At 42.5% G+C, this 27,114-nt stretch overlaps 1 protein-coding gene across 3 annotated transcripts in view; it reads left to right on the forward strand.

Annotated features, from left to right (window-relative positions):
- The first annotated feature begins 1,528 nt into the window (after positions 1-1,528).
- The window catches only part of SHLD1 (shieldin complex subunit 1), a 120,666-nt gene continuing 95,080 nt past the window's right edge, over positions 1,529-27,114 (forward strand). The window contains exons 1-4 of one of the 3 annotated variants that reach the window (XM_059133899.1): positions 1,529-1,933; positions 20,449-20,640; positions 21,628-21,945; positions 25,504-25,566. The gene's annotated coding sequence lies outside the window, so the exon portion shown is untranslated. Of the gene's footprint in view, positions 1,934-20,448; positions 20,641-20,975; positions 21,387-21,627; positions 21,946-25,503; positions 25,567-27,114 lie in introns of those variants that run through there. The other 2 variants (XM_059133900.1, XM_059133898.1) reach the window with 2 other exon arrangements.

A 27,114-nucleotide genomic window follows, 5' to 3' on the forward strand; every position in this document is an offset into this window, starting at 1 on the left:
CCCTGAAATAAAGCATAGGGCTGTCTTGCAACTCCCGGTGTATTTCCCAGAAGGAAACTGATGTCACATGCAAATGGGGTAATGGAGGAGAGTTTCGTAGGCTCTTTACCAAGATGTGGATGGTTCAGGGAAACCAAAGTGGGTGCTACAGTGCAGTGAGACTAGCCAGGGTGGGGAGCCCCCCGAGGCCTAAAGGGTCAACAGGCAGTCACAGTTATAGTTAAAGAGAGTGGCAGCCTCTTGGTAGAAGCTCTGGTTTTCAGCAGAAGAAGGCAGCCAATCCAGAGCAACGAGCTTGGAGGACTCCAGGACAGTACACTCTCCAGCCTTACTCTCCCTCTGCCATTATCCGGCTTGGCTGAATCCAAAGGGAAATCAGAGGGAGGGGCCCACTGAAGTAGTCCACAGGGACTTCTAGCAGGCCTTCTAGGGCACAGGATAGAAAGGACAAAGGTATAGATTGGACTCAGAGGGGCAAAATGTAAGACACCCAGTATATGATGTGGTCTGTACATCCAATTCAGGGTAACACTCCTGGGCTGGAACAGAAGGACAGTGGGGATCCCCTGAGGAGAGGTGGCTGGTAAGGGCTGAGCATGGGCTTCCAGTCCTGGCTCTGAGGCCCCCTCCCTCCCAGGAACCACTTTATCAGATGGAAATCAGGGTTAATCAACTGGGACCATGCAAACAAGATTGGGACATCCGAAGTCCAGTAGCCTAACCATTCATGCAGGGTCTCTTAAACTCAGCACTATTGATATTTGGGGTGAGATAATTATTTGTAGAGGGCTATGATGTGCATGGCAGGATATTTAGCAGCTTCTCTGGGCTCCACCCTCAAGATGCTAGTAGCAACACTCTATCCAGCTGTGACAACCAGAAGTATCTCCAGAACTTTCCAATTGCCCTCTAGAGGCAGAAGTACTTTGGGGTAAGAATCACTGCATTTGTCCATTCAAGAAATATTGAAGGAGATATTGATTATGTGGCAAACATCATGCTTCTCTTCCTGGGGCAGGGGAGACACCGTGTGCCAGTGGGATGTGGTCCTTGCTTTCTCAAACTTCGTAGTCTAGTGAGGGAGGCCAACATTAAATGCATAGTTACACAAATAACTCACTTTCAGGGGAAAGTTACATTTAATAGAAAACCTGTATGACCTTTTCAAGCAGGTGCCAGTTCTAGAATAAAACCCATAGACATGGAAATACCAGGCTATAGGAGGAGTTATTTTTATTGACCCTTAACTTTTTTTAAAGTTTAGTTTTTCTTACACCTTGAATCTCCAAATACCACACACCTTGATGCTGAACTTTAAATAACATCTGTTAAAATCCCAAAGTGATTGCGGCAGGGGAAATTGGCTGCAATTTGTTTGCCACTCTTTTTTCTTTGTTAAGGTTTTATTTTTAAGCAATTGCAACACCCAACGTGGGACTCAAAACTTACAACCCCGAGATCAAGAGTCACATGCTCTACTGATCAAGAGTTGCTCCTCTTTGTCACTCTTACCACAAAGAAGTAAGAAGCTACTTTCCTTTCCTGGAAACTGGAATGCCTTTGTGCCTGACTTGACTGATAGAACACAGTGGAAATGATGCTGTGTGGCTTCTGAGCCTGTCACAAGGAAATTTACTCTCTGGGAACATGCTTGGAGAACCCTGGCCACCATGTAAGTAGTCCAGCTATCCTGTTGGAAAGGAAGAAACTGTGTCCAAGCTGTGGATAGTGTGGAGACTAAAGCCAGGTAGAGATGCCTGGGATGCTAGTTGTGTAAGTGAGAAGCCATTTGGATGTTCCAACTAACGGAGCCTTTAGCCTTCAAGTGGTGCCACCTGAACCACCACCTGACTATTGCTACATGGGAGTCCTCAAATGAAACCAGCAGAAGAACCACCCACCTGATCCCAGTTAACTAACAGATCCGTGAGAGGTGATAAAATCATTGTTTTCAGCTGCTAATTTGGGGATGGTTTGTTATATAAACAGTAGATGGTCTAGACAGTCCTTAAAGTGTTACTGAACATATGGATGGAAATAATCATCAGGGGTATCTTGCTGGCTCGGTTGGTAGAACATACAACTCTTGATATAGGGGTTGTGGGTTCCAGACTCAGGTAGGGCATAGAGCCTATTAAAATAGTAGAAATAATCATACAACTGTTTATCGCATAGATAACAGTTGTGTATGCAAACGGAGAAGGTATATCAATTAGGATTCTTTTGGGACTTAGTAATAGAAACCCAACTCTAACTGCTTAGGGAGAAGTTGGGAAGTTTTGGTTCATGAAACTCAAGGAAGAGTTAACTCATCCAACTTCAGGAGTATCAGGAATTATTCTTTTTTTTAAGATTTTACTTATTTGTGTCAGAGAGAGAGAGTGCACAAGTAGGAGAAACGGCAGACAGAGGGAGAAGCAGGCTCCCCACTGAGCAAGGAGCCGGGTGCAGAACTCAATCCCAAGACCCTGGAATCATGACCTGAGCCAAAGGCAGATGCTTAACCTGAGCCACTCAGGCGTCCCAGGAATGATGTTTAAGTACTTAAATGCCACCAGGGAATTTTCTAGCCATCTCTCATTTCTACTTCTTTATGCTGGCTTTATTCCTATCCACTGCGATCTAGCATTGCCTTCCTAGTGGGAAACACAGCTATGAACAAATCCCCAGTTTCACGTCTTACAAATGCTACTACTTTTTTCACACGTGCTCTTTGAAAAATTGCAGGGATGAAATCCGATTGGCCAGACTTGGGTCAGTCACCATTTCTGAGTCAATCTACTGTGGCTGAGAGAAGAAAGGGAAGGAGGAAGGGAGAACCATGTAAGAAAGAGCAGGTTCCCACCTAGCCGTGTGGGTTGGTAAGGACGGATGTCAGTTAACTTTTGTTATACTATAAACCACCTCCAAACAGCAATCATTTTAGTTGCTCACAATTTTGCTGGTCAAATCAGCATTCTGTTTGCCTGGGTCGGCTGAGCTAGGGATGGATGGACTAGAATGGCCTCACTCAATTGTCCGGTGGTTGGTGAGGCTATTTGATTTGGGGATGGTGGTATGAGCAATGTCTGGCACTTGGTTTGAGATCAGCTAGGGTGATGGGGTGAACTGGTCACGTGTCATCTAACAAGCTAACCTGGGCTTGTTCACGTGATGGTGTAAGAGTGCCCAGGGACAAGTTAAGCCTCAGTGCAATGTATTTTTCAAACCTCTGTTTGCATCCCATTTGCAAACATCTTAATGGACAAAGCATGTTACATAACCAAGCCCAGGCTCAAGTCACCTAAAACCCTCCATCTCTCTCTCTCTTTTTAAAGATTTTATTTATTAAGTAGTCTCTACACCCAATGTGGGACTTGAACTTATATCTCTGAGATCAAGAGTTGCATGCCCTATTGATTGAGCCAGGCAGGCGCCCCCCCGCAAAGCTCCCCAAACCCCCTCTATCCCTTGATGGGAGAAATTGCAATATATTAAGACCTTTTCTTCCCCAAGTCTATGACATTGTGTGTGTGTGTGTGTGTGTGTGTAGGGGGAGAAGGGTGGCAAGAGTGAGATGAAGGTGGAGATTTTTGGTGGAGTGCTATAGACAAGGCAATTAATGTTGCAATATACATCAACTGAATTTACCTATAATTATCTTGAACCTCCCACTTGGCCTTAGTAGTAAATGCACAACCATGAAGTTGGTGACATGTAAACTTGTGAATGGAGATACAATAGAAGGACATATGTGATCAATTAAGCCCTCCTGGTTTGCCTCAGATGTTCATGAGAAGTTAGCCATTTCCTGCTCTCTGCATGTTTCTGGTATGAACATTGTCCCAGGTTTTGTTTCAGAAGCCTTGGCAGCTTCTGAAAACAGACTGTGTCACTGGAAAATGTTGTGCAAACCAGATCCTGCTGTCTGCTAGTCATAAACATGTCCTTTCCAAGAACAGACTCTCCAAAACAGTATGTCCTGATGCTCTTTGGGTCAAAATTAACTACCAAAGATTAGAATTCTGGCTTCTGACTATTGATTACCAGATGGGGTGAATCTAGAACAAAAATGAATGCATCAGCAATTCAGCCTCTTAGAATTTTTATTATGTAATAATTTTTGTTGTTGTTATTTTATATATAAAGATTTTATTAATTTATTTGAGAGAGCAAGCACAAGCAGGTGGAGGGGCAAAGGGAGAGGGAGAAACAGACTCACTGCTGAGCAGGGAGCCTGAGGCGGGGACCCAGGACCCCAGGGTCATGACCTGAGCTGAAGGCAGACACTTAATCAACTGAGCCATCCAAGAGCCCCTTGTTTTATTTTTTCTTTTATAAAGAGGGATACAGGGGCACCTGGGTGGCTCAGTGGGTTAAAGCCTCTGCCTTCGGCTCAGGTCATGATCCCAGGATCCTGGGATTGAGCCCTGCATCAGGCTCTCTGCTCAGCGGGAAGCCTGCTTCTCTTCCTCTCTCTCTCTGCCTGCCTCTCTGCCTATTTGTGACCTCTGTCTGTCAAATAAATAAATTTTTAAAAAAATTTTTATAAAGAGGGATACAAACTCTCAATAGCATCGTTGTGTGATGGCTAAAAGCGTGGACTCTGGAGCCAGAATTCAGAGTTCAAATCCTGACTTTCCCACTCACTATGACCTTGGGAAAGTTACTCAGCCTATATATGCCTCAGTTTCCTTGTCTTTAAAATGGTGTATAATACTAGGATCTACCCGTAATAATTGTTCCAAGGACTGAATGGGTGGATAATTCCAAAGTTCTGATCCCTACTTGGGGTAGAACCAATGAGACACAATCTGAGACATTCCTAGAGATGTCACTGTGTTGTGAGGATGTCCCTGGTCATCATCAAAAAGGCCATCCATCACCTTTTTCTTGCTGGATAACAGCAGCATCTCAGGGAGATGAGGGTTGTCAAATAGTACTGAGAGTATTTGCAAATTACATTTGCAGGATAAAGCTCAGGGAAAGAGTAGGTCAATGTCAATACTGAGGTTGAGAGAATGTCAGGGGATTTCAATCATCCATGCTTTCTTAGCCGCCTCTTTTCATAAGTTGTGTTCTTAAGTGAAGTCAAGCGTTAACAAACTGCTACAAAAATCACAGTCTTCATCCATCAATCCACACATGCAAGCCAGTCTTGGCATTCTTGAGCTATCCATCAAAAAAGCAGTGACATTCCGAAGAATAGCTGATGTTAAAAAAGAATAAACACCTGAGGTAATTATTCAATTATTGGCTTATTACATAAGCCAATTCTCTGCTTCCCATTCTTTAAAAGAATTTCAAAGAACACAGATAAGCTTAAATGACTAAACAGAGGCATGAGCAACTAGTTTGTTGTCAGCGTTGGAGTACTTAATTAAATGACACCAACTTTATTTTTAGGTTGATTAAAACCTGTGTATACCCTGCCCCAAATGCCCATCCCAACCGTCATTTCATCTTACCATCCCTCCTGTCACAGAGCCAACACAAATATTTGCTGAATGAAATAATGAATAGCTTCCTCCTTATAGCTGATCTCATAAAACACTATCAGGAAGCAATTACTCTCTGAACTCTGAGTAGACACATATTTTTGAAGAGTGGGCAGGTATTTGAGGGGGATTTAACCTAGCAAAATACATCTGAGAAAAGCTCCCTATGAATAGTTCTAGGATTGCTAATATTCTAAGAATGGGGAACCCACAAAGAGCTGAAAAATTTGATTTTTTTTCTTTTTTTTTCTTTTAATTTATTTCAGAGAGAGAGAGAGAGAGAGAGAAAAAAGAAAGCGTGAGTGGGAGGAGGGGGAAAGGGAGAAGCAGATGTGGGGCTCCATCCCAGGAAGCTGAACCGAACTAGCCACCCAGGCATCCCAGGGCTTTTTTTTTTTTTTTTTTCTTGATTGGTTATTGTTTGCAACTTCACACTCAACCTTTGTCATCTGGTTCGGCTCCTCTCCCCTTAAGTCCATGTCACTCCCACCCCTCAAAAAAAGATGTTCCCTTTTTGCTTTGTTGTCTTGTTAACCACATTTTATAAAAAATAATTTTAAGAAAAAGATGCAGTCTCTCCTTTTAAATGGGATTTGTTTCCGGCTTCTATGAGGTTTCATGAAATCTCTAGAGCACTGAGCTCTGACCACATGAATAGTTTGGAAAAGATGAATTGCATTGGAGGAAGAAGAAAAGGCCAACTCTGGATTAGATTAATGGGGTTGACACATTTGTTATTCTTAAGGAACAAGCTGGGGGGAAAATGGTAAGATTCAAGCATCTTGTTAAGTTTATAGTGTTTGCTGACAAAAATGCGTGTGTCCTTCGACGTTTATATCAATCCAAATATTCTAGTTACTCCCAATGTGACAGAGGCTGGGCCAAGCTTAGCATAAAACAACCACTATGTTGTTATGATTCCGAATCCCATGTGTCAAAAAGGCCACAGTGAAGACATCTTGTCTCTGCTCCTCGACATCTGGGACCTCATTTGGGAAAACTCAAACTGCAGGGAGTGACTTGAGAGCTTGAGGCTGACATCATCTGAAGGTCTGTTCACTCACATGCCTGGCAGTCCTTGCTGGCTGTTGGCTGGGAACTCAGCTGGGCTGTTGGCTAGAATGCCACCAACACTTGGCCTCCCTATGTCTCTGCTTGAGTTTCCTCATGGCAAAATGGATGGGTTCTAAAAGAGAGCATCCCAAGACAACGTGAGCGAAGCTGTGCTATCTTTTATGATCAAGTCTTGGAAGTTAAACATAGTGTCAATTTCATCATAGTCATAAACCTCCCCCAGATTTAAGGGGAGGGAATATAAGCTACATCTTTCTACATCAGTTACACTGAGTATCAGTTAAGAAGAGAGGGAAGGGAGATATGGTGGCCATCTTTGGAGAATACAAGGTGCCATATATATATATATATATATATATATATATATATATATAATACTTATATAGACACACTTATATTATATATGTAATATATATTTATTAAATAAAATACATTTAAATTTTTCTTATATGATAATGTGGAGGATAAAAACATCCCTAGCCCTTGAAACTTTGCTTAGCTTGAACAAAATTAATTAGTATCCTTTTCTCTGTAGACGGATGAGGGGGAAGAATTACACAAACCAAGATAGAGAAAGTGGGAATAATTGGTAAGTATACATACTTTGATAATAATGAGCCCTCCTTGAAACCTGAGAATATACTAAAACTAAACAAGGAGGCTTAGAATGAGTGGGAGAAGATGCTTGATCAGGTCAAAGCAGCCTCTGGGAGAAGCTGGGGGAAAAAAAAACCAAACTTGGTAAAAGTCAAGTATCAATGAACCAAGAAATCTCTCTGGAGACTCAGCCCCAAACTCACAACCGAATCCTTTGGTTTATTGTAGTGCTTATGCCTAACATCCTTTCTTCCCTCCCAGAGCAAAACTTTGTGTTCAGAAGACCCAAAACAAACACTCTTTGCAGCTAGCCCAAAGAGGTTTGTTTCTCTGCCCCATTTCTCCTCTCTATCTTTTTCTTCTCTTGCTTTCTCTGGCACCCAACGCTATCCCAAGTTTAGTCTCAGCTCCAAAAAGGCCCATACTTCTAGGGAATTGCTGGGAGAGCATGCACTTCCAGTTCATTGCAGTTCCATATTACAAATTTCTGTAGGTAGACTTAAGATGCTCTCTTGAGCACCAGGAAGTTCTTACCATCACCTGAAAATGTGTAGAGTGATAGAGGTCCTTCTTCTTGATCTGGCTGGAGTATTTATAAATTGTGGTACTAGGCAGAATTATGGCCCCTCCAAGATATCTATGTCCATATCCCTGAGACCTTTGAGTATGTTACCCTACGTGGCAAAGGACACTTTGCAGAGGTGATTAAGTGAAAGGTCTAGAGATGGAGAGACTATCCTGGATTATCTGTGTGGGACTGATGTCATCAGAAGGATCCTTTATGAGAGTGAGGCAGGAAGGTCAAAATCTGAGGAGATCGGATGATGGATGAAGAGGCCAGAGAGAGAGAGAGAAAGAGACAGAGAGGAAAGAGAGACAGAGAGAGAAAATTGAAGATGCTAAACTTCTAGCTTTGAAGATGTGGGAAACGGCCACAAACCATGGAAAGCAGGCAGACTCTTGAACCTAAAAAAGGCAAGGAAACATACTCTTCCCAGAGCCTCCAGAAGGAATCCAATCCTGTTGACCCATGTTGGGCTTCTGACATCCAAAACTTTAAGATAATAAATGTGTTTGTTTTAAACCCCTAAGTTTTTGGCAAATTTAGGTTTTGTTACAGAAGCAGTGGGAAACGAATATAAACAACTTACTTTTCTTGGGGCCATTTGTTTCAGAAACAATATGAGGTTTTTGGTGAAAGCTGCTTGGGAAAAGAAATGTTTCTTCAAATCTGTATGGATTGTCTTTGAATCAGTATGAAAGGAATTTAAATAAAGTTTTGCCTGGTGACTTCTAGAAGCTACACATGCTGATGTAGAGAAGAACAAAATCTGGTAACACTGTTTTAAAAACCACGAACTTTCCTCTTGCTTAGGATACAACTACTCACACAGAGCATAGCATAAACATATTGTAGGACACCTGGGTGGCTCAGTCATTAAGTCTGCCTTCAGCTCAGGTCATTGTCCCAGGGTCCTGGGATTGAGCACTGCATCAGGCTCCCTGCATGGTGGGAAGCCTCTCCCACTCCCCCTACTTGTGTTCCCTCTCTCGCTGTGTCTCTCCCTGTCAAATAAGTAAATAAAATCTTTTTAAAAAATTGTATTTGATACTTGAACTTGTCCAGTTTGTTACAACTGGCCTGGATCATATTTATGTAAATGAAAACATGCTTAAAATTTGTCCAGAAAATTATTGACACTTCTGACTCCAGGTTGTGTGAAACAGTGACAAATGTCAAGTGTCAACAGACTATTCAAATCTCACAAGTAATACTATGAAATTAGACATGGCTAAATGCTACAATCACCTATGACTAAAGAATAAGATCAGTTATTTTTCCATATTTGTATTAGGGTATATAAATAATACTATTCTCTTGAGAATTGTCTGAATCCTGTCTCCATTTGTCCCTCCAGATTTACTTTGTTCCCTTCTTCTCCCTGCTCTGTGCCCTAGAAGGCTGGCTTAACATGGACCAACTCAATAGGGCCCCTGGGCTTCTTTGCCTACTGGCTTCAGACTTTGGCAGAGATTTCCAGCAGGTGACCAAAGGGAGTAAGAAGGGGGAGGTGGGAGTTATGTTCTTTCAACATCTTCCTAAATAAACTAGTACTCAAATCCTTCAGAATCTGCTTCCGGGGGATCCAATCTAAGACAGCATGATATCTAGGGATTATCCCCTTCTTTAGGCTGGACCCCTGCAATCTTGCTTATACTTCCCATAGCTGGCTGGACCCAAGCTGCACCCATCAGATTCTCTTTCCCTGGAATCTTGTACTAGAACAGAGGTGATCTCGGTCAGCGTCTGCAGGAGGCTGGGGCTCTCACATGTAAACTCAGGAGCTTTTGCAAGTGTACCAAAGTGTAAGAGAAGCAGAGAAAGCCAGTCTGCAGGACAGGGCAGGGGGGCTGTGCAAGGAGGCAGGGGAGACAGAAAGAGAGAGAGAGAGAAAAGAGGAGAATGGCTCACAGAATCAGAGACGAGACATAGCTCCTTATTCCAAGTTCCCTCCTTTCCTAATGTCCTCCTACACCCAGCTCCTGCTTCGTGAAGTATGCCAATAGAGACACAATATAGGCATAAATTTTCCATCCTCTCTCAAAGGAGCTCAAGTAACTTCTATAACATACCACCAAAGAATCAATTAACCCAGCAAGTCATCGGAAAATTACACTCACACTCCCAGTGAGTCAGAAGGTTCTGCTCTACTACCTTCCCTGTGAGATTTCCTTCTTGAAGGCCTGAGAGCACAATGATTGTTAATCTCCCCACAGGTGAATGAACAGGTCTTCAACTACCCTCCGGCATTCACAAAAGCTGGCCTAAAGACCTGGTTGGCAGGTACAGCAGAGCCTTTGTGGTCCGCAACAACCCAGAATGGAACAATTTATTCCCTAATTACCTAACTGGACCAGTGCAAGCTCACCCAGCCGCCCAGATTTAGAGATAGGTGGCAGTAGGAAGAAATCAGAGAAAGACAAATATGCTGGGGCAGGAACAGACCGTGACACGAGTTTTGCAAGCTCCCCAGCTCCTACTTGCTGCCTGCTAGGGTTCTGAATCCTTGGCCTCCTGTGTTGACCACTGGTCTACTCAAATATGTGTGTATCATGGGCCACTGCCCATAGGATGCTATTACCGGGGAGAAGCAGTACCCTGACCAAAAGTATCCTTGTTCTACCAGCTGGCCAAAATTCACAAATTCTCATTACTGAGTTATTCTTTAGGTTAAGATACTATTTCCAGGGCGTCTGGGTGGCTCAGTTGGTTGAGCAACTGCCTTTAGCTCAGGTCACGATCCTGGAGTCCTGGGATCATGTCCCACATTAGGTTCCCTGCTGGGCAGGGGGGTCTGCTTCTCCCTCTGACCATCCCCCTCTCATGCTCACTCACTCTCATTCTCTCTCTTTCAAATAAATAAATAAAATCTTTTTTTAAAAAAGGTACTATTTCCAGAATATCACTGCTAAGGCCCAGATGTACTGTGAAAGTACAGAGAAAAGACTGGAAACCTCATGATTACTTTGCTGTTCAGGGTAGGGTTGCAGTGGAAAGATTTTTTTTTAAATGCTTGTTGGTGATCAGAGAGAGATACCAGAAAAGGATTGAAGAAGGAAGCATTAAAGGACCTTCAACTCTGTTGGAATTAGATTCATTTGTTGAACAAATATCTTATTGAGTGGCTATGCTAGGCTTTGGGAATACAAAAGGCAGACTTCTTGGGCACCTGGGTGGCTTAGTGGGTTAAAGCCTCTGCCTTTGGCTCAGGTCATGATCCTAGGGTCCTGGGATCGAGCCCCACATCGGGCTCTCTGCTCAGCAGGAAGCCTGCTTCTCCCTCTCCCTTTGCCTACCTCTCTGCCTACTTGTGATCTCTGTCTGTCAAATAAATAAATAAAATAAAATAAATAAAATCTTAAAAAAAAAAAAAGGCAGACTTCTGCTTTTGTGAAATATACAGATTAAGGAGAAAAATGGATGAAGATCAAATAATTACTCCAAGGTAGTGGTTCTCAACTAGGGGCCATCTGAGACTCTCTGGAGACTTATTTATTTATTTATTTATTTATTCTTAATCACAACTGGAGGAGTTGCTCTAGGTATCCATTGAGTGGAGGCCAGGGACTTGGCTAAACATAAGGCACAGAACAACTTCTCCACAGGAAAGAATCATCTGGCCCAGGATGTCCGTGGAGACTTGGTTGATAACATCTGTACTAAGACAGTGATTCTCAATGTTTGGTCCCTGATAGGCAGCATCAGTAGCATCTGGGAACTCATTAGAGATGCAAATTCTTGGGCCCTACCCTAATCCTAATGAATCAGAAATTCTGGTGGTAGAAGCCAGTGTTCTGTTTTTAACAAGTCCTCCAAGGGACTCTGATGCACACTAATGTTTGAGAACCACCAAATGAAGGAATAAAGGAATCTATCATTACAAGTGAAAGCAATCCCAAAAAAACCCAATCTTGCCATTGCGATGACGTGGATGGAACTAGAGGGTATTGTGCTGAGTGAAATAAGTCAGTCAGAGAAAGACAATTATCATATGATCTCTCTGATATGAGGAATTTGAGAGGCAGGGTGGGGAGTTGTGGGCGGTAGGGAGGGAAAAAAATGAAACAAGATGGGACCAGGGAGGGAGACAAACCATAAAAGACTCTTAATCTCAGGAAACAAACTGAGGATTGCTGAGAGGTGGGGTTGGGGAGAGATAGGGTGGCTGGGGGATGGATATTGGGAGGGTGTGTGCTATGGTGAGTGCTGTGAAATGTGTAAGCCTGATGATTCACAGACCTGTACCCCTGGGGCAAATAATATATTATATGTTAATAAAATAATAATAAAAATTTTAAAAAGTGAAGGCAAATACTTTGAAGGAAAAATTTCTGTACCAATGCTACTCAAAAAGTGGTTTATCCACTATTGGTATCATCATTATAGGAGAGCTGGTTAGGAATACAAATTTCCAGGTCCCACTCCAGACCTGCTGAATCATGGAGAGATGTGTAGAGGCTAGATTGAGAAAACCACGGGGGCTGTTCTAAGTAATGAAGACTTTACATGTCAGGAAGTTGGAAATCTCTTGACTCTGGATGAGTCAAGTTCTGGCAATAAGCAGGCTTAGGTTGGAGAAACGATTAGAGGGAAACCAGATGGAAGGCTGTTGAGGTAGCGCCACAGCGTGTGAACTAAGACAGAGCCAACAGAGATAGAATAAAGGAAGTACATGTGGGAAAGCTTCAGAAGGAAGAGTGTACAGGCTGTGATGACTGATTGGATTAGCAGATGAAGGTGTGCCAGGAATTCTTCTGATTGGAAGTAACAAAAAATCCCAGGAGTGCCTGGGTGGCTCAGGTGAGCGTCTCCTTTCAGCTCAGGTCATGATCCCAGGATCTTGGAATCAAATCCTGTATCAGGCTCCTTGCTCAGCAGGAGGTCTGCTTCTCCCTCTCCCTCCACCTGCTATTCCCACTGCTTGTGCTCTCTCTCTCTCTCTCCCCCTAATAAATAAATAAATAATAATCTTTTTAAAACATCCCAATTTAGAGTGGCTTGAAGAAAGAGGAGTTTATTTTTTCCCATTTTGAGAAGTCTTAGATGGAAGCAACTGCTGCCTTTGTTTCATGAGTCAATAATATCCAGGCTGGTGTCTCTGATTCTCTTGGTCTTTTCTTTTTTCTTTTTTAAAAATTTTATTTATTTTCTCTTGGCCTTTTCTTAATTCTTGTCACCTCTGGTCACACAGTAGCTGCTGCAGCTCCAGATGTCTTGTTTGTGTTCAGGGATGGAAGGTGCAAATAAGGAAGACAAGGTCTGTTCCTTTCTTTTTATTTATTTATTTATTATTTTATTTTTTAAGATTTTATTTATTTATTTGTCAGAGAGAAAAAGAGACAGAGAGAAAACAAGCAGGGGGAGCTGCAAAAAAGGGGAGAAGCAGGCTCCCCGCTGAGCAGGGAGCCCAACAGGGGACTCGATCCCAGGACCCTGGGATCACGACCTGAGCCACGCAGGCATCCTTATTTCTTATTTTTTAAAGTAGGCTCCATGCTCAGCATAGAGCCCCACACGGGGCTTGAACTCACAACCCTGAGATCAAGACCTGAGCTGAGGTCAAGTGTTGGAAATATGAACCACTGGACCACCCGTGTGCCATGAGGTCTGTTCCTTTCAATAAAAAAAAAAGCAAATGTTTTTGTAAAAATCACTCCCAGATTTCTACTTATTGGCCAGAACCGCATCACATGACCACCTACTGCTACAAAGTAATGTGAGAAAGTGTTTAGCATTGGTATCTCTATGGTAGAGAAAGAGGTTGGGAATTGGTGTTAAGCCTTACAATCTACAGCATCTGCAAGGAAGGAAGGAGTAAACTAGACTTACTCCAGCTTGAGCGAATAAGGGGACACTGGCACTATTCCCTAGGATAGGAAAAACATGTGAAAAAGCAAGTTTGGAATGGGAAGAACATGGTGGCACCATAATTAAGCGTCTGCCTTCGGCTCAGGGCATGATCCCAGGTTCCTGGGATTGAGCCTTGCATTGGGCTCCCTGCTCAGAGGGAAGACTGCTTCTCCCTCTCCCACGCCCCCTGCTTGTGTTCCCTCTCTTACTGTGTCTCTCTCTGTCAAATAAATAAATAAAATATTTTTTTTTAAAAAAAGAGAGAAATGGGAAGAACATTGTGGTAGATTGTCTACTGCAATAATTTCATCCACTGTTGTATATATAACCTTTTGCTCTGAGACTGCTGCTTCTATCATCAAGAAGTAGAATTTATTTCCACCCTTTGGACTAGGGCTTGGCTGTGTGACTTGCTTTGGCGAATGGGGCATTATCCAGGATAACACAAGCAGAGCCCCAAAAAGCACTTGCACATGGAGGTCTGCTCTCTTTCAGGTAGAACTGGAGCGCTGAGACAATAATGTGGTTGCGTAAGCCTGGTGAGCTCCATATAGGAGATCTGAAGTGCCCTAGCCAGGAACCAGCACCAACCACCAGATACGTGAGTGAGCCCATTTTAGACCACTGAGGCCAAGATAAATTACCAGATAACTGCAGCTGCATGAGTGAACTCTGGTGAGATAAGTAGAACTGCCCAGCTGAGTCCAGCCCCAAAATGCTCTTCACAGAAATGTAAGCCAATCAATATTCTGGTGGAAACATCCCAGGAGCTAACTGAACTTTTTTTTTTTTTTTTAAAGATTTATTTATTTATTTATTTATTATAGGGAGAAGTAAACTCCCTCTGAGTGCAGAGCCCAACATGGGGCTTGATCCCAGGGCCCCAAGATCATGACCTGAGCTAAAGTCAGAGGCTTAAACTATTGAGCCACCCAGGTGCCCCGCTAACTGAACTTTTTGATCTGAACCTGGAGATAGAGATGTGGGCATTACCAAGCCTACAGGGAGCATGCATTTGAAGTGATAAAAAGGGATGAGGTCGCCTGGGGACAATCTCAGGAGCACCAGTGAGAGGCGGAAAGTAAAAGGGAAAGGACACAGGCATAGAGCTCACAAGAGGCCATGAGAGGAATTTCCAAGAGAAGAAAAGTATCAACAGTGCCATGTGCCAAGGAAGTATTGGGAAAGATGAAAACCGAATGGAGAACATTGGATTTGGTAATGAGTAGGTCATCAGAGATCTTGACCAGAGCAGTTTCAGGAGACTGTAGGGGACAGGGGTCAGGTTGTAAGAGGATTACAATGGATCAAAAAGTAAATGGCAGGTGGGAAGTAGACTGTTTTCCCGGGGAGTTTGGGCTGTGGAGGCAAATAGAGAAAGGGGAGATAGCTTCATGAAAAGACACAGGCAAGGAAAGCCTGGAACTAACTTCCTTTTGTCTCTCAAGATAGGGGAGGCTTGGAAATGTTTAGAAAGGATTGGGACAGGAAAGATACTAAGAAAAGCTGTAATATCCACTGAGACTTGTTTCCTGAGAGGCAAGATTTATCTTAATCAGGAGAAAGCGTGCCACAAAACAAAGAATGAAAGAAAACAAATACCAAACTAGACGGCAGGCATTGTGGAGGTGAATGAGAGAGATAAGGTTGTAGATTTGGGGATGGGAAACTGAGTTACCCAGGCTTGATAGCATACATTTCCTCTGGGTGGCCAGAGATCCGAAAGCCAAGAAGACAATAGCCATGGAAAAGTAGAGAAGCTTTGAAGAAACCTCTATGGGTGTGGAGGAGGGAGCTGACCAGGCAACAGGGCAGGATTCACTGGAATGCGGAGATCCACCTGAGGCTTGATGATCACTTGTCTGGCGGCTCCCTGGAAGTCTGTGTGTAGGAACTAGAAATGTGAATACTGGCTCAATCAATGGGTTTCCTCCTAAATTTGTTCCCTGCAACACAAACTCTTTTTCGTTCTTCTGATTATTAAGTTTTACTGGGCACATGGCTTTCTTGATCAGAGATTACATTTCTGGGGCACCTAGCTGGCTCAGTCAGGAGTGCAACTCTTGATCTTGGGGCTATGAGTTTGAGCCCCATGGTGGGTGTGCAGATTATTTAAAAATAAAATCTGTTTTTTTTTTTTAAGATTTTATTTATTTATTTGACAGAGAGAGACACACAGAGAGAGGGAACACAAGCAGGGGGAGTAGGAGAGGGAGAAGCAGGCCTCCCGAGCTGGGCTCAATCCCAGGACCCTGGGATCATGACCCAAGACAAAGGCAGGTGCTTAAGAGCTGAGCCACCCTGGTGCCCCTTAAAAATAAAATCTTAAAAAAAAAAAGAAAAAGAAAGGAAAGATGGTATTTCCAAGCTGCCCTTGCGGCTGATATGGCCATGTGACTAAATAGTGACTAATGGGATAAAAGTGTCAGTAAGTGTCTTTAAAGGACCAGGCATGGGCGTCTTTCTCTCTTCCTGTTTCTCACTGGCTGGAGTGTAGATATAGTCCTTGAACCCAAGAAACCATTTTGGATTATGAGGGAGAAGCCACATATTTAAATGACAAAGCAACAAGACAGAAAGGATCTTGGTCCCCAAAGATCATGGAGCCCATATATCAGTGCTGCTCTAGCTACTGCTGAATGTCATTTCCATGAAGAAAAATAGTTTACTATGTTTAAGTTAACTTTCTGTTTTATATAAGTGAAGCCAATTCCTTTTTTTAAGGTTTTTTTTTTTTTTAAATTTTAAAGGATTTATTTATTTATTTATTTATTTGAGAGAGAGAGGGAGAGTATGAGAAAGGGGAGGGTCAGAGGAGAAGCAGATTCCCCATTGAGCAGGGAGCCCAAATCAGGACTCGATCCCGGGACTCCAGGATCATGACCTGAGCAGAAGGCCATAAGTGAAATTCTAATTCTAAAGGTCATAAGTGAAGCTAATTCTAAATGTCCATACTCACTGCTCTCTTGGAAACCCTCACCTGATAGTCTGTGCTGATAGTTTGTCAATTCCAGATGCCTATGTATTTCTCAACTCCTGGTTTAAGCTTCCATTAAGGTCTTTCTGAATGCCTACCTCTTGGTTTGAGCTGACAAGAGCCCTTCTTATTCAAATCCCTGGCCAAAGACTTACCATATTTGGGGCATTTCAGTTTATATTTTACTTCTGATTAAGTGGAAAACACCCTCAATTGCTCCTCAACTATTTTTAGCATTGCATTATTTTCACCATGCCATGGTGAAAAAAAAAGCCATGCCATCAATTAAGGAGGACACATGACGTAATTAGTACTGGGTGTAATATGCAGCTGATGAATAATGAAACTAATGATACACTATGTGTTAATTAATGAATGAAATAAGAATGAAATAAGAAAAAATGAAATAAGAAAAAAATAAAAAATTGTGCCATCATATGTTATACATTTATTAATTCATTTCTTCAATTTTGATTGATCACTTTGTATGTGCTTTGAAATGATGGACACCATGGAGGCCCCAAAATCAGTAAGACATGGGGTATTCCATCAAGAATGTGACAATCCAGTAGAAGAGAAGAATATGAAAGCAACTAACATAATGAAAATAGAAGTGAAGCAGCCATATTAAGCATGTTTTGGGGAAGTATGCAATATTTAAACTCTTTTCCTGAATTCACCACTGCAGTTGATAAAACTGGCATTAGAATTAGAATTTCCTGAGCCTCCATATTCTGGCCATAATATCACATTCCACCCTAAGCCATCATTCCATGTTTCCTAAAAACATCTTGAAAAACAAAATCTCACTTATCTAAAAGTTTCTTTCTTAAAAAAAAGAAAACAAGGACTGTGAAAGAAGGAGGAATTGATTTAAGTTTATTCATTTGCTGGTCATTGTCAGGCCAAGAGGTAGATGTTGGGATAATATTGAAACAAATGATTGATGGGGTCTTGTCCTCATAGAGATTAAAAAAATTAATCTCCCATGAAAACATCAAATGCTAACTGTGATGAAAACACTTCCGAGGGGGATACAGGGTACCCAGAGAGAATAGAATGGGAGCATTGGTCCTTGTTGGGAAAAGCATGGCAGGGGCTGCGCTGGGGAGTGGAAAGGAGGTGAGGGTGGAGCCTAGCAAAGGCAAGGTGGTGTAAGAGGAGATGGGAGAGGTAAGCGGGCGCCAGACGACAGAGGCTCTTATAGACCACATTACAACTTTGGCTTATTTTAAGAGCAATAGGAGGCAAGTGAAGTGGTTTGATTTCAAATAGATCCATCTGGCTACCAAGCAAAGAGTGAAATACAAGGGTGAGGAAAGAGTAGGAAGTGGGGAGACCAGTTTGGTGGCCACAGCCGGGATGCAGCTTGGATGAGGGTGTGTTGTGGATAGAAGTAGACTGACAGGAGAAGTCTTCAGGAGGACTTAAGAGTGGTTTGGGGCTGGGACGGGAGGGAAGAGATAGCAAGTTGGTTGATGATATTATTCAGTGAGGTGGGAAGAAGACAAACCAGACTTGGGGATGAGAGTAACATGAAATGGGTCTTTCTTGAGTGTGGTTTTGAACATGCTGATCTTATGAAGCGTTTGAAGCACCCAATAGATGTCATCTAGATTCACTTAGAAGCAGGAACTGGGTGGGAGAGAGAGGTGAGCTACCTGTGGGTTGGTTCAAACTGAAGCCAAAGGCAGGAATGAGACCACCTGGTGGGTGGAGGGGGCGGGAGTGAGCGTGAAAACCACTAGGGCTGAGTGACCAGGTAGGGCAGCAGGAGCCCGCATAGGCGGGGGCTAAACTGGCTAAAGAAGGAGGAAAAGCAGGAGATGGTGGAGACTTGCGGGCCAATCGGGAAAGCATTTCTTTCTTTCTTTTATTTTTAAGATTTTATTTATTTATTTGACAGACAGAGATCACAAGTAGGCAGAGAGGCAGGCAGAGAGAGAAGAAGGGAAGCAGGCTCCCCGCTGAGCAGAGAGCCCAACGCAGGGCTCAATTCCAGGACCCCGGGATCACGACCGGAGCCGAAGGCAGAGGCCCAACCCACTGAGCCACCCAGGCGCCCCAGGAGAGCATTTCTTTTCTTTACTTTTTAATTAATATATAACATATTATTTGTTTCAGGGGTACAGGTCTGTGAATCATCAGTCTTACACAATTCACAGCACTCACCAGAGCACATACCCTCCTCAATATCCATCATCCGCCACCCCATCCCTCCCACGCCCCTCCACTCCAACAACCCTCAGTTTGTTTCCTGAGACCTAAGGAGAGCATTTCAAGGAGGGTTTGACAATGTCAAAAGCTGATGAGACCTGAAATCTGCCAATGGAATCCAGGGCCATGGTGATGAGTCAAGCTCAAAATGTTTTGATGGGATGACAAGGGTAAAAACCAGACTGAAGGGAATTGAGGAGTGAATGGAGGTAAGGAAATGGAGGCAGAGTATAGACAACTCCTTTGGAAAAGTTTGTGAAGGGGAGGAGAGAACTAAGGCAAAAGCTAGAGAAAGATGTAGGAATGAGGGTTTTTTTTCTCTTTATGATAGATTCATTAATACAGCAAGTAGAAAATCCATAAGTTGACTTAAGTACAGAAATTTAGAACATAATAAGGTGGCATCTCAAATCAGCGGGGCTAAGACTTTACTAAATGGTGCTGGGAAGCCTAAACAGCCATTTGGTAATTCTAAAATTGGATCCATACCTCACATTATATACAAGAGTAAATTCCAAATGGATTAGATATAAATATAAAAGATGAACATATATATAATTCTAGAAGAAAACATGCATAAATTCCTTGATATCTTGAGGGTGGGGCAAGGTTTTGGTTTTGGTGGCTTTTTTTGAAATCTCTACACCCAACGCGGGTGTAGAGCTCAAACCCACAACCCTGAGATCAAGAATCCCATGCTCTTCTACTGAGCCAGCCAGGTGCCCCTTTTATATATGTATGTATGTATGTATTTATGTAGTTATTAAGGAAAAGTATTTTTAACTCACAATCCAGATGCAATAAAAGAGAAGACTTATAAATGTTAATATTTAGAAATTTTACATGCCAAAAAAACATAATAAGGAAGCAACCAAAAAACATCAGAAACAAAGTTAAAACACAAACGACAGCCTTGGAGGAAATATTTGCAGCATGCATTGTATATATTATGTGTGTCATAGGTAAAGGAATGGTTATTTATAGATACAAAGAACCAGTAGAGAGGGAGCAATTGGCTAGAGAAGGGAGGGGGAGGGAAGCTGAGGGAGGAGGAGAGGGAGGGAAGGGAAGGATCGGAGAAGATCCCTAGTGTGAGTATTGTGGGAACAGGCCAGGACAGAGGATAAGGGCATGGAAAGACAAAAAGGGACCATCAGGGGGCGCCTGGGTGGCTCAGTGGGTTAAGCCGCTGCCTTCGGCTCAGGTCATGATCTCGGGGTCCTGGGATCGAGCCCCGCATCAGGCTCTCTGCTCAGCTTCCCTTCCTCTCTCTCTCTCTGCCTGCCTCTCCATCTACTTGTGATTTCTCTCTGTCAAATAAATAAATAAAATCTTAAAAAAAAAAAAAAAAGGGACCATCAGCAACTTCTGTGTTAAATGGACAGAAAGAGGGTCTGGATGGGGCTGGATGTTTGATAACATCAGGAAGCAAGTTAGCAGCTGAGAGGGAAAGGAAAGTAATTTAAAATAATCATGGTGGCGGGAAGGAAACTATACTGACCAGAGAAATGTCCAGAAAGACCAAAGCCTGCTTAAGAAGTGCAGCTGGTGCAGGTGAACTTACAAAGGAGCCCTTGTGCCCCAGAAGGGACTTTTCCCTGGCAGTGCCTGGGAGACTCTTAGACCATTTTCTTCATGGGAGAAAGAGTTCTTCCTAATTCGACTCTGTCATCCTGGGAACTTCTTTCCTACAGATCCAGGAGCAGGGAGGAAGTGAAGACATGGTCAGCAAGAAGCTGTTGACTTTATATGAAAAATATCATGAACCACCTCATTCAGTTTGTCAGGTAACACAGGTGAGCAATGTCAGACATGGAGAGAGGCAGAGAAATTTCCGAGTGTCATGAGAGAACCATGAGGGACAGCTGCTAGGAAAGCACTGCTGGGTAAGTTTATCTTAATCACCTTCATTCAGAGCTTGCTCTCCCGGCATTTTGGTTGAGTGAATTCACCCTTGCTCAGAACTCAAAGTCCTAACACTTCCTAATGGGGTTAATCTTTGCGATGGTTCTCTGAAAGGGTTGGTACAGGAGGCGTGTCTGTCTCTGGACTGTAGGGGCGGTAGACGTGTCAACATTTGCAATTTGCTAGTTCCTTCTTCCTTGCCTGCTACTTCCCCCTCCCCCCAGTTCCATTCAGTCTTCAGATTAAATATACAATAATAGCTTTCTGTTCTGAAAACCTCTTTGCAGCCCGGGCTGGTGGGAATGACCGCCAAGTTTAGGCTTGCTGGTGCTCAGGGGATGGTTGGTTCTAGGCTAAGAGAAAGAACATGAAAGGAGTGAGTTCCTTTTGCAGAGGGGGCAAGGCTTTTCTGTCTAGGACCTGGAGAGCCTTAATTAGAGCAGAATATGGACTCGTATTCTGCTGATTTTATTTATTTATTTCTCTGCTGAGAAGGGATGCATTCTCCATGGAAAGGATTAGAAAATCTGTGATGACACTATCATTTAAAAGCAAAACCAAAAAAAGCCAATCTTCTGGGGTTCAGGGATCCAACTTGGAACGATACGTCTGCATCTAGGCCCTGCCAGAGTCCAGCTCCGTGTCTATGGGGCCTCAAAGCAGAAGAGAGAAATAACGCCTGTGAGTCACCAAGTCTGGCTGTTTGTTGGAAAACTGCTGTTGCCAGGTAGGGAGGGAGGTGGCTTTCCAGGAAACCCAGCCAAAGTTTGAGGTATTTGTGCAGCTGGAAAATAGATGACCAGGCTGGCCTTGTTTATGTGGGACATACTGATGTAGGAAAGACTAGAGCTCTTGGGGTCCTAGAGCTGGTTCAAAGCTGGGAATAGTAACTCTGATTCCTTTTAGAATAATCAAATTCTTTGCAGTTTATTTATTTTAACATCTCTTTGTGTCCCTCTCCTGGGCAGGCCCTTCCCACCTCCTGACTTGAGGACCGATGGACCTTCTAGACATTACTTCCAATGACCCAACTTTGAACTAACTGCCCAAGTGGAAAACGATGTAAAGTTATTTTCGTTCCAAAGGAGGATGCTAACAATTCAAAGGAATGAATTTCTAATGGTGGAACTGCAAGTCCCTAGGGTGACCAAAGATGTTTTGGGACAGGATGTTCTACCCTGTTCTGTTCAAATGATTGACTAGGTAGCCTCCTACTTTGCCCTCTTGAGAGGCTGGCTCTGCTCTTTGGAACTTCAGAAACATCCGACTTGTTGTCTTTCTCAAAGGTGAGTGGATTTCAGTCCACTCCAAGGATATACTGATAGTGAGCATTTATAACTTGATATTATCAGTAAAAGCAGTAGGTAAGTGCTTTTCTCATCACTTGGATAGCCAAGGGAGAGTATGTTTCACACATTGCCTTCAGGTGCTGAGGGGTGGATTTTATTACCTTCTCTTTATAGAACAAGAAGAACCCCAGAAGTTGAAACTGCTGACTCTAGGAGTGTCACCAGACATAAAGTGAGCTCTCTGCCTCTCTCACGAGTCTGTCTGGCTATCCACAACAAAGGAGGTAGCCAATTTAAGATAATAAGCCCAAAGAAGGGGGAATGTCTTCACATTTTTATTTTCTACATCAATCAGTTTGCAGCATCTGAGCTTTGTTAATTACACATTCTCCTTGTTTATGCTGATTTGCTAGTAATTTTTCCCTCTCTTGGCCTTTAAACAAGACAGTTTATTTTTTTTTTTAAAGATTTTATTTATTTATTTGACAGAGAGAAATCACAAGTAGTCGGAGAGGCAGGCAGAGAGAGAGAGAGGGAAGCAGGCTCCCTGCTGAGCAGAGAGCCCGATGTGGGACTCGATCCCAGGACCCTGAGATCATGACCTGAGCCGAAGGCAGCGGCTTAACCCACTGAGCCACCCAGGCGCCCCTAAACAAGACAGTTTAGCAACAAGGCACCCTGACGTGGGATTTTCTATAGCACAGACCAAGGATATTTCTTTCTTTCTTTTTTTTTTTTTTTTTGTTAAGATCTTATTTATTTGACAGAGAGAGATCACAAGTGGGCAGAGAGGCAAAACAGAGAGCCCGATGTGGGACTTGATCCCAGGACCCCGAGATCATGACCTGAGCTGAAGACAGAGGCTCAACCCACTGAGCCACCCAGGTACCCCGACCAGAGATATTTCTAAAGAACGCAAAGGATTTAGGTCACAGATATCCAGCATAAGGTTGTGTCTGCTCTATTTTAATACTGCTTTTAAAAAATAATTTATGAGTTCAATGGGCTCCAGTTCATTTTTTTAATTAAACTTTAAGTCATTTTCTAAATTATAAATTATTTTTCAGTTATTTTCCGAAGCTAGGAATAGGAACTGATTCCTTTAAGGATAATCATATTCTTTGCAGTTTATATATTTGAATAATATTTCATCTTAGCCAGCCGTTTACGAGTTCTGGCACAGGTTACCTGCATTCTCTGTGTCTCTGTTTCCTCATCTGTGAAACAGACACAAAAATAGTACGTGAAGACATCCATATCATTAATGCCCTTAGACAATCTAGAACACTCTATCAGACTTAGCTATCATTAGCATATTATAGCTGTTTTGAATTACCAAAGTAATATGCATGTTCATGCAAGCCCTTAGAAATTTGCTGGCCCCGTCTAACAACTGATCACAGACATCCTCCCTGAGCAGGTCCCCTGGAGCCCTCTCTTTACAGAAGATGGGCATTAGCTCCTTGTCTGATTTGTCTGTGGCTCCAGTATTGTTTAGGGTAGCTTTTCACATTTCTGTATGGTCAAATCCTTGCTCTTTTCCTTACACCTCCTGGGTTATGTATAAGGCATAGGAAGTCCATCTCAGGGGCAAGCACTTAGAAATACACTTCCCAGGACTGACAACAAAGACTTGCACAATACAAGAGAACTTTCCGAACATACATTAAACTTTGTGATTCATTAGTGTGAGTGTATTTTACTTTTTACTGGAGAAGTTCAAAGACTGAAATGCTTTTAGGTGTCGAGGGGAACGCTCCCTTCAGATAAAGACAAGAAACGCAGGACTGAAGACACCCCACAATCTGCACACGCCTCTTCAGGGCACCCACAGGCTTTTTATAGGTCATGATGTGGAATGAGTGGGGAGTAGAAGTCAATAATTCAGTGTTCGATGAAGTTGAACCTGCAGTTTAACCAGCATGAAGTGTAAGAAGGTAGCTCATTTCAGAAACTCATTGTCAAAGATCATGACAGCAAAATCATGGGGAGATTCAAAGTTATCAGCAAAGCCAGCTGAAGCCAGTAGTTCTTGGCATGTTCCATCAAGTCCTCTCTGCATACTTTCTGACATCTGGGCATTGAGACTATCTTTGAGAACGTCACTCAAAAGCATTTGCCAAAAAGACAGTGGATAATTAAAAAGAAAAAATTTGAGTGAGTGTTGTATCTTTGACAGTGAGGTGTTTCTTTTTTAAAAATTTTATTTATTTTTATTAACATATAATATATTATTTGTTTCAAGGGTACAGGTCTATGATTCATCGGTCTTATACAATTCACAGTGCTCACCACAGCACATACACTCCCCAGTGTCCATCACCCAGCCACTCCATCCCTCTGCCCTCACCCCCCAACAGCCCTCAGTTTGTTTCCTGACATTAAGAGTCTTTTATGGCTTGTCTCCCTCTCTGGTTCCATCTTGTTTTGTTTTTTTCCTCTCTTCCCCTATGATCCTCTGCCTTGTTTCTCAAATCCCACATGTCAGTGAAACCATATGATAGTTGTCTTTCTCTGACTAACTTATTTTGCTTAGTACAATACCCTCTAGTTCCATCCATGTCATTGCAAAAGGCAAGATTTCCTTTCTTTGGATGGCTGCATAGTATTCCATTGTGTGTGTGTATATATATATATATATATATATATATATATATATATATACAGCATTTTCTTTATCAATTCATCTGTTGATGGACATCTAGGTTCTTTCCATAGTTCTGTTATTGTGGACATTGCTGCTATACACATTGGGGTGCACGTGTCCCTTCGGATCACTACGTTTGTATCTTTAAGGTAAATACCCAGTAGTGCAATTGCTGGGTCATAGGTTAGCTCTGTTTTCAACTTTTTTTTTTTTTTATGGTATTATAGCTATGCTTTTTATTTTTTTCCTATTTTTTAAATTTTTTATTTTTTATAAACATATATTTTTATCCCCAGGGGTACAGGTCTGTGAATCGCCAGGTTTACACACTTCACAGCACTCACCAAAGCACATACCCTCCCCAGTGTCCATAACCCCATCCCCCTTCTCCCAACCCCCCTCCCCCCAGCAACCCTCAGTTTGTTTTGTGAGATTAAGAGTCACTTATGGTTTGTCTCCCTCCCAAACCCATCTTGTTTCATTGATTCTTCTCCTACCCACTTAAGCCCCCACGTTTTCAACTTTTTGAGGAACCTCCATACTGTGTCCCAGAGGACAATGAGGTATTTCTATAAACATCTGACTACTCATGCTTTTTCCTACTCTTCTTTTTTCTCAGTAAATGCATACTATGACTATACAAAGTGAGCACAAGTGGCTGAAAAATAGATAATTAAATAATCTTTTATTTTTGACTTAAAGACTGACAAATAAAGGGATCAATTAAGAAAAGAAAGCCTATTTTGAGGTCTTATAGATTTTATATATAGATAGATAGATAATTCAACAAACATCATTTATTTAATGCCCACTATGTCAAAATAATTTTGTTAAGAGTTGTGAGATTTTTGAAGATAAAAAAGATGGTCTCTACTCACAATCTAGTTATGTTCTTTAATATTTTCTAGACCTTTCAAGGAATAGCTTAGAAGAACACCAAGAAATTGGAGCAGAATACTTTATATTTTATGGTAAGGACAATTCTCTGTGTGGTCTATCATGTAAATCAATCACTATACTCTTCAGATATATTATTTTTAAAGGCATTGGGTAGCTGTCAGCCACCAGGAAGGTCTTGCCTCTGGCACAGTCTTTAAACCCTTGTGTAGTCCTCTCCTGAAATGAATCAAGCCCTAAATGATCCAAACAATACGATGGAGGGGATAGCATGTGACATGGCAGGCTAGACCTTTAAAGGTATGGAGGCTAGCATCATGGTGTCATGGATTGCTTACTCTAGGGGAAGGACTGGAATTCAGGCTAATGGGAAAAACCTGGCAGGCAGATTGTTTTGTGTGCCTATGAGCTAAGATTTTAATAATTAATAATTCTTGGAGGTGGGCAGAACATAAATACATAAAAATCTTCACCACCGTATTGTAGCTGATGATTTCTAAGCTTTGCAGTAACTACTAAGACCTCAGACATCGCATCCCAATAAATGTGTAAGAATCAAATTATTTGGGAGCACCTGGGTGGCTCAGGTGACTGAGTGTCTGAGTCTTCATTTCAGCTCAGGTTGTGATCTCTAGGTTGTGGGATCGAGCCCCACCTCAGACTCTGCCCTCAGTGGGGAGTCTGCTTGAGGATTCTCTCCCTTCCTCTTCCTCTGTCCTCCTCCCTCCCACCATGGCTCTCTCTCTCTCAAAGAAATAAATAAATCTTTTAAAAAATGAAACAAATTATTTCTGCAGTATTCATAGCGTCATCAATTTTTTTTTTTTAAAGATTTTATTTATTTGACAGAAATCACAAGTAGATGGAGAGGCAGGCAGAGAGAGAGAGAGGGAAGCAGGCTCCCCGCTGAGCAGAGAGCCCGATGCGGGACTCGATCCCAGGACCCTGAGATCATGACCTGAGATGAAGGCAGCGGCTTAACCCACTGAGCCACCCAGGCGCCCGCGTCATCAATTTTTAAATGTACAGCCTCTACCAGCTGCATTTGTTTTCTGCTGACAATTCTCTCATCATTCCTGGCAGTCTTCAAATCATTAACTTGGGAGGAAAGTGAATTTAGAATTTCTGGCCATCAGTCTGTCAACGACTCCATCAAGCAGTTTTTTTTTTTTTTTGTTTGTTTGTTTGTTTTGTTTTTTAAGTAGTCCTGGAAGGTAATTACGGTTCCCTTTGTATAGATAAGAAAATTATGGCTCACAGAGTGTAAAGGACCACAACCACATAACTGGTTAATGAGAGAGCTAAGAGTGAAGCCCAGCCTCCCGACTCCAAGCGAAGGGCTCTTGTTTCTTCACCTCTGAATGTAGACAGTCCAGAGTGCCTCTGGATTATAGATCAGATGTGCCTGTCCCTATCATGAAATGGCACGTCATTTGTTAAGCCCTCACTGGTGTGGTGTGCCAGGAAATGGATGTTTTGCCCTTGCGTCATGGAATGTTCATCAGACAATATCTATAAAGTCTTACCGTTGCGCTAGTACTGACCTTAGAAACTAAGGTCCAAGCTTATGTTCATTATAAATATACCCTATATCCATTGGCAAATAAAACCCACACCTTCAT

This window comes from Mustela lutreola, chromosome 9 (genome assembly GCF_030435805.1).
Source record: "Mustela lutreola isolate mMusLut2 chromosome 9, mMusLut2.pri, whole genome shotgun sequence".
Classification (NCBI taxonomy): domain Eukaryota; kingdom Metazoa; phylum Chordata; class Mammalia; order Carnivora; family Mustelidae; genus Mustela; species Mustela lutreola.